Genomic DNA, 7301 nt, shown 5'->3' on the forward strand with positions numbered 1-7301 from the left:
AACGGCAAACATTTAAACTCCATGTCTTCGATTGCTTGCGCAAAAAAAAAATATTCTCATTGAGCACTGTCAAAAAAAAAAAAAAATCACCGCACACAAAACAAACCTATTTGCAATGTACTCTAAGAAAGAAACAGCAACTGATCGCCTGTTGTTGCTCTGTCGAACAGAAAAGCGCTCTGATTGATAGGAAAGTTCTGTTGGCTATTTTGACGCAACAGCGGCAATAAGCAATAAGCGGCTTTGTCTGCTGTTTACGAGGTTTCTGGCGCGGAGAAAGTGCACAGAATATTCAGCAAGTGAAGGGCTTTTCCACACAATGAATAGGAAGTCCTCAAGAAAATCGCGCATGAAAAAATGAATGAAAACATAACTGTCCGCATGACTTTGGCGTTGCATGATCGATTAGAGACGCGCGACAGACGAGAGTTGGTACACCGTTTGTTAATTATTGACCGCTCTAGAGCTACATTCCTGTAGATAATATTGCTTGTTCCTTCTTGAGGACGACTCGAATCTATAAACAATAAAAATGAAGAAACGCAACCAGCTTGAACGGAAGCAAGGAAGGAAGGAAGGCAAGAAAATTAATTGACAGGAGAACTTGAAACATCGATCGATACGGAGGATTAAGTTTTGCGTGAGCTAAGATAAAAGTTTCGGCATTTATTGTCTCATGGAGCTTTCCTGTTTGTTGTTGGAAATTTTTTCCCCCTCTTATCATGATGAATAACGGGAAACAAGTTATACAACACTTGAAATAATGGACAGCACCATGACTGCGCGCCACCGCGGTGGCTCAGTGTTTACGGCGCTCAGCTGCTGGCCTGAAAGACGTGGGTTCGATCCCGGCCGCGGCGGCTGAATTTCTATGAAGGAGAAATTCTAGAGGCCCGTGTACTGTGCGATGTCAGTGCACGTTAAAGAACCCCAGGTGGTCGAAGTTTCCGGAGCCCTTCACTACGGTGTCCCTCATAGCCTGAGTCGCTTTGGGACGTTAAACACCAGTAATCCAAACGAAACCAACCAAGCGCCATGACTGCACATTTTCGTGCACTGAAGATTGAGAGCGCAGTGATTCTTTTTTACAACATGAACATACCTTGGATCACTGTTGAAGGGATATTTAGTGAACATAAACGACAACAGTCTTACACCCAGCCGCAGCTGTGGACTACGCAGGCGGAGTTTGTACAGGAAATCTTGAGCGCAAATCGTTTGGTTTAATCCAATTAAGTCATTTCTAAATCGTGTAGGGGACAACATGGTTAGGAATCTCGGCTGCCGCGTTTAGATGCAGGCGAAACTAAACACTAACGTGTACTTTCCGATGTCAATGCGGGTTAAAGAATGGCAGGTGGCTGGAATTAATCTATACGCCATTTCTAAAGCAGCACGCACGTTTTTGTGGCTCGCTGGGTGTGCGCAAAAGCGGAGTCCGCGGAATTTCAAAGCGCGTTTGCCTAGTTGACAAAAAAGCGTTGCCGGAATGGCGAGGACGGCTCTGCCTGCAATGCTGCGACCCGTAGAGGAAATTAGGTATAAAATACGCTTATTCATTCCGGGTTCGGATGTTTGTTTTTCACTCCGTGTTTTGCCGTTGACTCAGTACGCATCAGCTCTTCTGGAGTCTGCAGTACCGGCTTGCGAAAAAATAATAGGTGATATATTCATTAAAACCCAATGGCTGTTAAACTCAGCGCTTTATCTTGTGCTCTCTTTACTCGTAAGACATGTGTCAATGCGCCGTTTAAGAGTTCAGATTTGTCACAATAAAGCACAGTTTATGTTACAGACAGCAAGCAAAGGGGAGCGCTGATCACGTTTTCAAGCCGATATTGTATGTTCTGCCGTGCTTACAAAGTACCGCCTGCATACACCGAAGGGCAATTTGTCTTCAGCGCCAGCATTTTAATGAAAGGCGTGCATATACCTGTCGTCCGCAAGAACAGATTGATTTCGAAGCACCATTGTATCTCTTTAACTAGAATTTCTGAGAACATACAGGCACACAAAGATGCATGTTTGAATAGCATAGCCACACAACTAAGTTTGTGCGTGGCTATTGAATCCGCCCAACGAGATGTTCTGTGCTTATTTACATATGGTGGCCAGGTCTACTCTGTCGGCCCACTTAAATACTTTCTAAAGCCACATTTATGATATTTTATTTAGAAACCGACAGGGTGGTGAGCATTTCAGAATGCTTTGTGGAGCACGTATCTCCGCATGACCCCGCACTACAGCCTTGTCTGCCACCTAAAGCGGGTCCTCGCAAATTTATCGTAGCAATTCGGCGCTCTCGCCTGTTCGCGCAGCCCGAACGCGGGACGATCTTTGTCTCTACGCAATGACCATCTCTTTTATAGCTGTTTGCACCAAGTACAAATGCTTTACGAGGCTAACGGCGACCCTTATTCTAATGCGGCCTAAGCCTTTCCTTCGAAACTTTACTGTTGAAGAAACACGAAAATCGATAGGCGGTTCCGAACTTATTGAGGCGGAACTTTTCCTTCCGATTACGCATGAAGGGCCTTCGCTTTTATTAGCCTCGCCGCTTTCGTGAAGGGCACAGTCATGGTTCAATGTTCCTTTGTGTTTCCTAAAGAAACAATGGATAACATCGTTTATGTTCCTTTGGGATGCTTTGAAGATGTTTTGTTTCTCCCTTATACTATCAGGAGACTCTCGGAATCTGGTTGGTTGGTTTATGGGGTTTAACGTCCCAAAGCGACTAAGGCTATGAGAGACGCCGTAGTGGAGGGCTCCGGAAATTTCGACCACCTGGGGTTCTTTAACATGCACTGACATCGCACAGTACACGGGCCTCTAGAATTTCTCCTCCAAAGAAATTCAACCGCCGCAGCCGGGATCGAACCCGCGTCTTTCGGGTCAGCAGCCGAGGACCATAACCACTGAGCCACCGCGGCTCTCGGAATCTATCAGATGCGTAGCAGGAATTAATGTGCCTGAAACAAGAACGTAGGAGAAGAAATTATTGGATGTACTTTATTGGATTACAGTATGGCACATGTTCCTAGGGTGATTAACTCTTTGCCTGCTGTTTGTAACCGGTTGCAACGACGAAATGTCTGGAGAAGCACTCGAGCTTTTATTCTAGCCGTACAGATAGGCTGGGGTGGATGCTAAGCATTAATTACTTCTTTAATAAAAATCAACTCTACGATAGCGGATTCCCTTAAACATTGCACCAACACATTTCCCACTTCGAACTGTCGATCAATTATCTCTTGCCCTACCATAATTCAGCAGCCACGGTTAGCTCGGTCAGTATATTGCTGTCCCGGTGCTGCAGTTGCAATAGATGGATCCCTAGACCAGAAATAATTTTTCTGTAGCTACGATGTTTCTATGCAAGCTGTATGGGCTTCCTGCAGCTATATGGTTGCGCCTTGGTAGATAGTATCTGGTGATTTGGTTTTGTTTATGCGGCTTAAACGTCCCAAAGCCACTCAGTCTATGAGGGACGTCGCAGTGGAGGGCTTCGGATAATTTCGACCACCTGAGTTTCTCTAACGCGTTTACTTACATCGCACCGTACACTGGCATCTGCCATTTCAATTCCATCACAATGCGGCCGCCGCGGCTGAGATCGAACCCGCGTATTTCGTATCAGCAGCCGAGCACCATAACCACTGCGCCACTGCGGCGGCGTATCTGGTGTTTGCTTCCTTATTCCAGTTCAAAGTGAAAAGTGTGTTGCGATAGTTGTCAGGTGTTAGTTGAGAACTAAGTAGAAAATGCAGGCTCTTCGCTTGTTGAGACCCATTTTTTCTAATCATAGCCCTAAGGAAAAAACAAATTTCTGACAACGCTCGGCTGCCCATTTTAGTTCTAAGTTGCGTTCTCATTTTGCTTTGGCGCTCGGAAACACCCACATTTGTCACCTATCTGTTTGCTTCTTGAATATTTTGGCGCCCATAAAAAAAAGGCAACTTCTCTGCCAAACTTCTTTGCCAAATGAGTGGGCGCGGCGGAAGCACAAGGAATATGCGTCTTACAAGCCCCTTCTTGTTTCTTATCCAGGCCGTGCACTTCATCGCTGTGAAGCTTTCACCAGGCGAAATATGCTTCGGTTTTCCTGTCGAAGCGACCGAGGCTCACGTTTTCTTGACCAACCAGTCAGCGGAAAACACCTGCGGAACTGAAAATCCGGACCTGCCCGCCTGGAATCTACCACACGCTGATTATCACCAGCCACCATCATCTACGTCACCAGCTCCGACGGGTATAAAGACGGACCTGCGGTGCAGCCTTGTCAGTGGGCGCGGCGGAAGCACAAGGAATATGCGTCTTACAAGCCCCTTCTTGTTTCTTATCCAGGCCGTGCACTTCATCGCTGTGAAGCCTTCACCAGGCGAAATATGCTTCGGTTTTCCTGTCGAAGCGACCGAGGCTCACGTTTTCTTGACCAACCAGTCAGCGGAAAACACCTGCGGAACTGAAAATCCGGACCTGCCCGCCTGGAATCTACCACACGCTGATTATCACCAGCCACCATCATCTACGTCACCAGCTCCGACGGGTATAAAGACGGACCTGCGGTGCAGCCTTGTCAGTGGGCGCAGCGGAAGCACAAGGAATATGCGTCTTACAAGCCCCTTCTTGTTTCTTATCCAGGCCGTGCACTTCATCGCTGTGAAGCTTTCACCAGGCGAAATATGCTTCGGTTTTCCTGTCGAAGCGACCGAGGCTCACGTTTTCTTGACCAACCAGTCAGCGGAAAACACCTGCGGAACTGAAAATCCGGACCTGCCCGCCTGGAATCTACCACACGCTGATTATCACCAGCCACCATCATCTACGTCACCAGCTCCGACGGGTATAAAGACGGACCTGCGGTGCAGCCTTGTCAGTGGGCGCGGCGGAAGCACAAGGAATATGCGTCTTACAAGCCCCTTCTTGTTTCTTATCCAGGCCGTGCACTTCATCGCTGTGAAGCTTTCACCAGGCGAAATATGCTTCGGTTTTCCTGTCGAAGCGACCAAGGCTCACGTTTTCTTGACCAACCAGTCAGCGGAAAACACCTGCGGAACTGAAAATCCGGACCTGCCCGCCTGGAATCTACCACACGCTGATTATCACCAGCCACCATCATCTACGTCACCAGCTCCGACGGGTATAAAGACGGACCTGCGGTGCAGCCTTGTCAGTGGGCGCGGCGGAAGCACAAGGAATATGCGTCTTACAAGCCCCTTCTTGTTTCTTATCCAGGTGAGGGACAGGCGTCCTGTCCACGTTTACCATAGCGATGATGCCTTTCTTTTGCTTCTGCCGTGCCCACGGCCCCTGAGCGTAGTGCTTTTGGCGATTTACCATTGTTTCGTGGACTTGCTTTGTTCTTGTGGTGACGTCGAACTTAATCCTGGACCTGGCACTGAAACTATGTTTACACAAATTCTAGCTGAACTGAATGTCCTAAAGCAAACCACGCAGTCAGTACATCAACAACTTGGCGAAACAAATAACAGGATAGCTGCTATCGAAGGAAAACTGGACGGATTGACTTCTACTGTTACATCTTATTCACAGAGAGTCGACGAAATGCAAAAAACTGTGGAAACTTTGCTTCGTAAGGTTGACGACTTAGAAAACAGAAGCAGGAGAAATAATCTAATTGTCTACGGTGTGCCAGAAAAAAATGACGAGCAGCACCAGGACCTAGAGGCAATTGTGTCTGAAAAAATTCTCAACGACATACTGAAGGTGCCTAATGTAGCTATCGAGCGAATTCACAGACTTGGAAGACCTGCTGAAAAGAAATGCCGCCCACTAATCTTTAAACTGTTGAACGGAAGGGACAAGGGAAGGATCCTTCAAAACTGCAGCAAGCTAAAAAAAACACGAAATACGTGATCTCGGAAGACTTTTCGCCACGTGTTCAGTCAATACGTAAGAAGCTTTGGGACAGCGCCCAACAGCAAAAAGCAAATGGTGCGAAAATCGGGCTCTTTTTTGACAAGATAAAGATCAACGGAAAACTGTTCCGATGGGATGAAACTCTCGAGGAAAGAGTGCCCGTAAATGATCCCTGACCAGTCTGTTCGGACGCTCGCAAATATCACAGACATGCGCAGACTGTGAAGTTACCCAGCCAATGCCTCGAAGTCCGCCCCACTGCGGTCCCTTTTTCTTTGTTGAACATTAATGCCAGAAGCATATGGAATAAATGCGATGACTTAGAAGGTCTTCTTATCACACACGACGCAGACATCACAATCATAACCGAGACTTGGTTGAACGAAGCTATTCCTGATTCAGAAGTAATACCCAACACTCATGAGATAGTACGGCACGACCGTAGCGGAAGGGGAGGGGGCGTAGCCATAGCTATAAAAAAGGGACTAGATTACACAGTTATTCCTCATAACACAGGCATCGAAATGGTTTGGATATTGCTTCGGTTTAACAATTTGAACATTTTTATTGGTTCTGTGTATAGACCCCCGGATGCAGACGTCTCGGTTCTAGAACGACTGCACGAATTTTTGTTAGAACATGGCAAAAAATATGCTTATGTAATGATGTGTGGTGACTTTAATTTACCAAAAATCAACTGGGAACTTCTGCGTAGTGTAGCTTCATGTCAAAATTCTGATCTTTTGCTTGATATCGCCTTTGCATTTAATTTAAAGCAGGTCGTGCAGGGGCCGACACGTACTGCATCAGGTTCAAGCTCCCTTCTAGACCTTGTGTTTGTTACCGATACTATTGAAAAACTTGGCTTCTCCGTTGAAATCATACCAGGCATTTCTGATCACAAAGCTGTACTCTTCAAAAGTAACATGATGCGACCGCCTGTCCGTGAGTTAAGAAAACCATTTCTTGACTTCAACAATGCCCTAGACGAAAGTATCTTAGATTTATTGGAACAAGACTACGATGAATTCGTTGAGAAACACGCGGCTGGCCTCATGAAAGTTAATGACCTATGGGTGCGCTTCAAGTCTATTGTACACAAATGTATCACAAGATACGTGCCGACTAAACTTAGAAAAATGAATCGCAGTAGTCCCTGGATTACTCGCGAACTGCTCCAGCTCAAGCGTCGTATCAAGCGTCTAGGATCCAAGCGCTTTAAAACAGGGCATGTTTCCCTGCGGTCACTTCGCACAGAGTTGCGCATGAAAATTAAACAGTCTAAGTACACTTTTTTTAACGTTAAAATGCATAACTTTCTCACCGCAGACCCACACAAATTTTGGATACACTTAACAAAGAAGAAGGATACAGTTAGTAAAATTCGTTTGAATAACAGAGAAAGTAAGGATCCTTACGAC

General features: G+C 46.3%; 1 pseudogene; it reads left to right on the forward strand.

Moving 5' to 3' along the window:
• Positions 1 to 3990: 3990 nt before the first annotated feature.
• LOC149346586 (uncharacterized) lies at positions 3991 to 6506 on the forward strand (annotated as a pseudogene).
• The last annotated feature ends 795 nt before the right edge of the window (positions 6507 to 7301 follow it).

The sequence above is a fragment of the Amblyomma mixtum genome, chromosome 4 (assembly GCF_055824585.1).
Source record: "Amblyomma mixtum isolate Tamu chromosome 4, ASM5582458v1, whole genome shotgun sequence".
NCBI lineage: Eukaryota > Metazoa > Arthropoda > Arachnida > Ixodida > Ixodidae > Amblyomma > Amblyomma mixtum.